This window comes from Nannospalax galili, unplaced genomic scaffold (genome assembly GCF_000622305.1).
Source record: "Nannospalax galili isolate Female #2095 unplaced genomic scaffold, S.galili_v1.0 scaffold655, whole genome shotgun sequence".
Taxonomy (NCBI): domain Eukaryota; kingdom Metazoa; phylum Chordata; class Mammalia; order Rodentia; family Spalacidae; genus Nannospalax; species Nannospalax galili.
In genome coordinates this window covers 376,111-382,612 of record NW_008337285.1, presented here as the reverse complement: position 1 = coordinate 382,612, position 6,502 = coordinate 376,111, and the positions used below count along the sequence as shown (strand labels likewise).

General features: G+C 41.9%; 1 protein-coding gene across 1 annotated transcript in view; it reads left to right on the top strand.

Moving 5' to 3' along the window:
• Agbl4 (ATP/GTP binding protein like 4) overlaps window positions 1-6,502 on the top strand; it is a 1,438,400-nt gene that overhangs the window by 1,144,651 nt on the left and 287,247 nt on the right. The window lies entirely within an intron of this gene.

Sequence of the window (6,502 nt, the reverse complement as noted above, 5' to 3'; positions counted from 1 at the left end):
TCTTCTTTATAGACTGGACACTGGTTCATGTCCATCTGGTGGGGTCTCCTTGGCCTCCTTGATCAAGAGGTCAGATGGCCCACCACCATTACAGGACATTTTGCGCGATGCTTATAGTCCCTGGGAACTAATCGACCTAGGAGGGCAAGGAGCAAAAAGTGTCCTTTGTATCCCTCTGACCCAATTAGTATAGATCTCAAGGTATGTCTGTTAAACATCCAATAAGGTTAGTTCCACCATTCTGGCATTTTTAATTACTGTGTGTGCTGCAGATAAATCTTGGGTAATGACCAGTTGGTCTCAAATAAACCTTGTCTAGAGATATATTTCTTGATCTGTTATGTATAATTTGTCAGTAGATTGTAGGAATAATATGGTTCCCTCTGGTTTTCGTGACTAGCTAGGCATTTTATGTGTATGAGTGTTTGGCCTACCTGTATGTAGGTACACCACATGCACATGCAATGCCTGCAGAGGCCAGAAGAGGGCATTGGATCCCCTGGAACTGTATTCGCAGACAGTTGTTACCTGCCATGGGGGTGCTGGGAATCAAACCCAGGTTCTCTGCAAGAGCAGCTAGTGCTTAACCTCTGAGCCATTTCTCCAGCCTCCAGATTTGTTTTTGATTGGCATTTATAAATAGTCTGTTTTGATACTAGAAAAATTAGTTGTGAGTTATTAAAGAAAGCCTTTACAGTGTGATCTAGTATATACTCTCATATATCACAGCATAGGATGTGAGTGTAAATGAGCTCTTGGGTACTTATTGGGAAGTCTGCATAATACTGTTTGCCAGCACCTCAACTGGACCCAGTTGTCCCTGAAAAGAATGGGTGTCCCTATCCTAGCTAGAAGGGCATAATGAGCTAACTCTCAATGAGGCGAGAGTTAGATTCAGAAGGAGCCAAAATTGGTGTGGAAATCCATAGCTGGGGCTCTAGAACTAAATGACCTATATAGGTTTGAATCCTGACTCTCCCATTTACTCCGATGTGACCTTGGGCAAAATTCCCAACATGCTTTGATTTTGTAAAAGGATCTAAGAATAGTACAGTACCTGCTACCCAGGATTATTTTGAAGAATACAAGAGAGATATACTATAAGGCCTGGAACAAAGCAAGCATTTATTATTGTTTGTTATTATTCCTAGTCTTTTTATTTGTCCTCCAATGGGCCATTGGAGGGGGTTGACACTTCTCACAGAGATTTCTTGGTGTAGAATTGTCTCATCCTTTCTTCTTTTGTCTCAGAGAAGCCTCCACCCCAATCCTGGAAGTGATTAGCAACTCCTTAACCATTAACAGAGTATATAACAAAGGAGAAATCTGCATGAACAGCTGGTAACCTCAGGTAGCTTCAAAAAAAAATCAGAACTTTTGGCGTAAGGAGGGAGTGATTTAAGAAGCCTCAGATAATGCTGTCAGATCTTTGAAGGAAGTGAATAGATTCTGTAGGAAACTATCCTGGTAGATACCTGTCATCATATATTTGCCCAAATCTATAAAATGTACAATGCTGAGAACAAACTCTAAAATAAACTGTGGACTACTAGTGATAACAATGTGTCTGTCTATGTAGGTACATCAGCTGCATCATTCTGACTGGGGATTTTGACAATGGTTAGGTTATACATGTGGGGGTGTAGATAAGGGGTAAATGGAAAATCTTTGTACTGAATTTTGTGGTGAACCTAAAACACTTTTTTTAAAAAGTCTTTAAAAAGTATAAAAAGGAGAAACTTGAAAAGTCAAACATCACCGGAAAAAAAGGCAAAATCATGAAAAAAATGTGATCAATCATTAGCAGAGAAGTTGAAAAGACACGCTCCAATTGCTTTAAAAATTCACAGAACCCAGGTCTCCTTAAAATAGTTCTGCAAAGTACATGGAGAATTCCATGCAGTAATATGAACCATAAGTCCCCCTGCTGCCACTGAACATGCTTCAGCTGGCTAAACCGAAGGAACTTGATGTGAACCCAAGGCTCTGCACAACTTAACACAAAAGTACAGTGGAGATGGAGACGCGGTTGCTAAGCTGGCCCAGATGTGTACATGTTCTGCTCCATTAAAATGACTTGGATGTGAGGCAAAGAGCATTTGGCACACAGAAAGAATTCAGGGGAGGAGTGGGGAGGACAATCAGGCTCCTCACAAGCCTCCTTCTCACTCTTGCCTTCCATTTCTTCCCCATACTGTTTCTCTAGGATGAAAATATGACCTGAAGCCTTCCAGGGCCCTCCAGAACCAATCTGCTTTGCCAAAGTGTCAATTTCTGAACTCTACCCAGGGGTTAATAACACTCTCGTCAGTGATTGGGTGTGAGATTGATCGAATATGCACAATGTCTGGCATTCATAGTTTATAGGAAGCTTCAGAGAAGTAGATATCCCAGTTATCATCGCCAAAATCAGGTCAAATGAGAAAAGGCAGATGAAGGAAATGATGATGCCTGACCTGGGCAGAAAAAGAAAGGCAAGATCCTAATTTTTCCAAAGCTGAAGGGCTGGGACGAGATTCTTGATGAACGTAGTATAGCAGTCTTAGTTCAAGAAGACTTCGTAACATTTAAGAGTGTCCAAGAGTTATGGTGTAGTAGTAAACTTCCAAACCATTGAATTGAAAGACCTTTCGACACAAATGTTGAAGAGAAGATTCAATCATGATTTGGTTAAACTTCACACTTTACCTCTTTGAGTTTAGAATTTGTATTTTTAAAAATATTTTATGATTTGTTATTTTATGTGTATGTGTGTATTGCCTGCACGTATGGAAATGTACCCCTGTTGTGAAATGCCCAAGGAGGTCAGAAGAGGGCATCAGATCCCCTAGAACTGGAGTTACAGACAGTTGTTAGCTGCCATGTGCGTGCTGGGATCTGAACACGGGTCTTCTGCAAGAACAACCAGTGTTCTTAACCACTGAGCCATCTCTCCAGCCCCCTAGAATTTGTATTTTTATGCTATCTTTTCATGTCAGTTGATGAATCAGAAACATCTCTAATTTCTGGGATATATAAAGCTCAGGGCTTTGATCTCCAGGTCAAGAAGGTGGTTTTCTGACACAGATTTCCCAGGGTCAAGTGGGGGGGAGGCATCATGGAGGGAGATGGCATAGTGAGGCACAGAGTGGGTTCTCTATGTGTCTTCTGTGTCAATAGACTGAAGGTATGAGTCATGCAGGAAATAGTGCCCTGGCTAGCATTCTGTTGCTCTCCACAATTTCTCTAAGTCCACTGTGCCTGTCCTTCCTTTTCCAGAATCTATCCTGTCGATTTACAGGCAGATGTTGAGTGTATGTTTATCCTGTTGGCATTCATTTCCTCCTCTCCTCTTCTTAAGAGGTTCTTGAGAAATGGAATGCTGCCTTATGACAATGTTTCATACCAACTTGGGTAGGAAATGCGTTTGAACCTGAGGGTACAGTGATATTTAATATCGTCATGAATTTGTTGAGTTACTGGGAATGGGAAAGACAAAGTTGGAATTCACTTCCAACTCTGAAAAGGACAAACAGGCTTTAAACCATGTAAGAGGTTTGTTCATGATCTCTTGGTGTCTATCTTTAATATGTTTTTACTTAAGCATTTAATTCCCAGCCCTATGCCATGTACCTGCTGCTGATGTTACTAGCCTTTGTCTGCCTTCGAAGAGTTTCCATTCTAGTTGAGACAAGTTAGAAAGACAGGAAAATTCAGGGAGTGGGGGACAGGGGAGGAGGACTTTACCCAGCTATCTGGTTGAAACCTCCTGCCAACAGAGAAACAAGAACTCCAGCACAACTGCTTAAGGCCTTTCTTCTTTCCCAGAGAGAAACCTGTAATTTTCTAGAAATCTTACCAGAAACTCCACTTATAAAGAAAGAACATGTACCAAACCACTTGTGCAACCCTAGCGGCTTCTGGTTTTACTTTATCAGATTATAATTCCAGCCAAGGCATCTCTAGAGCCACTCTATGATTTTATTGAGGGGGGGGTAGAGAGAGAGAGAGAGAGAGAGAGAGAGAGAGAGAGAGAGAGAAGAGGAAGAGGAAGAGGAGGAGGAGGAGGAGGAAGAAGAAAAGGTTTCTTAGCAACCTTTTGAGATGTAACTTGAAAGCCACCAAAATGGTTTATGGCTAATACTAAGACAACTGAGACTCTTCCTTGAGGGGCCCCTTCCTACATTGGTCTATGTGTCACTTTTTGTAATTCTCTCTCAGAGAAGTCCACACCCAGGTTCTTGGTCGTTTTCATATTCCCTCAGTACCACTCTTTCTCTTAACCCACCTGCTTAAGCTTATATTAAAATATCTTTAATAAAATCTCCAGCTCTGCTTCATAAACTGATTAATTTTAAATCCTTTTCAGTGTGGAAGCCAGGAGTCCCAGTTTGACCAGAGTTCAGGTCCCTAAAAGATTAGAACTCCTCAGTTTGCTGAGGGGGCAGTATGGAACAGTGTCACTATCTCCTCATCTCTGACAGTGAGGGAGAAGGTGCTGGGATAGAATAGTAGAAAGAAGCTACTCTGTGCTTGAGAAGTGTGGGTGGTTGGAGAAAGCTTCACAAAGAAGATATTTGATCTGGTGTTCAGGGTAAGTTGAGGTTGCCATGAACTCAGGGGTGAAGAACAAGTAGAAGAGCAAACAAAAGACTGCAGACGTGCTAAAACACACTGTCTTGAAAGATGTCATAGTTTATGCACACTGTAGACTGAACTAGGTTTGGGAAAGTGGGAGAGATGAGACTGGTAACACATTTGGGGGTGACCCTTATTTAGATGCAAAGAGGAGACTGGCTACAGTGCTTCTTGAAGTCATTTTGAAAACATGATCTAGAATTTCATGGACTGTCACTAAATATGGCCAACTTTGCATGCTCCATCTTGTAAATTATCAGTAATCTTTCTACACATTACTTTCCCTTGGCTGCCATAGGAATGTATTTCTAAAGTAACTCATTTAAGACCAGCCAAAATAAATCATAATCAGAAGGCAAATTTTTGGAACAATTCAGAGTGTGGGGCAATGTGGAATAAAAATGTACATCAAGCCGGGCGTGGTGGTGCACGCCTTTAATCCCAGCACTTGGGAGGCAGAGGCAGGTGGATCTCTGTGAGTTCAAGGCTAGCCTGGTCTACCTAGCAAGTTCCAGGACAGCTGGGGCTACAGGGAGACCCTATCTCAAAAAAGACCACATACACACACACAAAAAAAATGTACATCAAGATAACTTCAAGTCATGTCTAGTTGACTGGATATAACTAGTAGATTAGTTTAAGGGAACTTTATCTGACCTGCTAGACTTGCATCTGGGAGTTGTGACCTAGTAGAGTTCAACTTCGTAAAATATGCCTCAAATTGCAATGCAGTGATTTGGGGTTTGGGCTTATCCACCACAGCTGCTGCTGATCTGAAACATGAGCACAGTGCTTTCAGTTTAAAATGATTAGTTTTTTAATCATGAAGTAGTACCTTATTGTAGCAACCAGCACCAAGAGTATAAGCATACAGAACTGAGAATTCAAGAGAAAGCAAATTACTTACCAATGTAAGAAATTCAGAAAATCACAATTAAAATTTGGGGGCACTTGCTTTCTTATTTACAGGTTAAGTTCATTAAAATGAAAAATTCAAAGCCAGTGTGGAGGTGCACACCTTTAATCTTAGCACTGGGGAGGCAGAAGCAGGTGGATCTCTGTAAAATCAAGATCAGCTTGGTCTACATAGTGAGCTCCAGGCCAGCTATGGCTACCAAGCAACCCCGTCTCAAAAATCAAAACAACAAAAAACGAAACCCCAAATTTAAAACATATAACATTTAATCCTGTCCACTACCTCCATTAAGCATGCCTCTGATGAGATCACCTTTCTCACTATTCTCACTATAACCTCATTACTTAAACGTTCTCAATGTTCTCAGACTAGAATGGAAAGGTTACAAGCAGGGGAAAAGTGTGCTAGTTATAGAGTAATACTGGCACAGGATTCAACTGAGATTTGAATCCTGATAGACTAACAAATACTACATGGTTCAGGAATCCAGGTATCTGACCTTTCAATAGACACCAATGCTAAGAATCTGGCAGGGAGGGTGTACCCAGTTCCATTCACGAACTTCTAAAACTATTCCAGAAAAGTCCAGCCTTGCCCTGCCTGCCCAGAGCCGTCCATGCCAGCTTCATTCCAACTCGTTCCTGCCCATAGGCAGCGTGCTATAGAGGTAGGTCCTCAATGGAGCAAGACTTTCAGGAAAAGGGGCACCACTGCTCGCTTAGGATGACAGCTGCTCTGGACAAACCCTCCACCAGCTGCTGGTCCAACTGGAAACCCCAGATAAATCCCAGTTTTGACTAGAACTGGTTTGGCAGCTCCGGGGGAAGGTTTCTGGCTGACTGACCCTCACTGCAGGTGCTGGCAGTTTTGCAAAAGGAAAAAAGAGAAGAGGAAAAGGGGGTGGGGACAGCGGGCTAAAGGAGCAGGGTGGTTAAATTCTAAAACTCTAAAGTTCTGTTTAATGCAAGT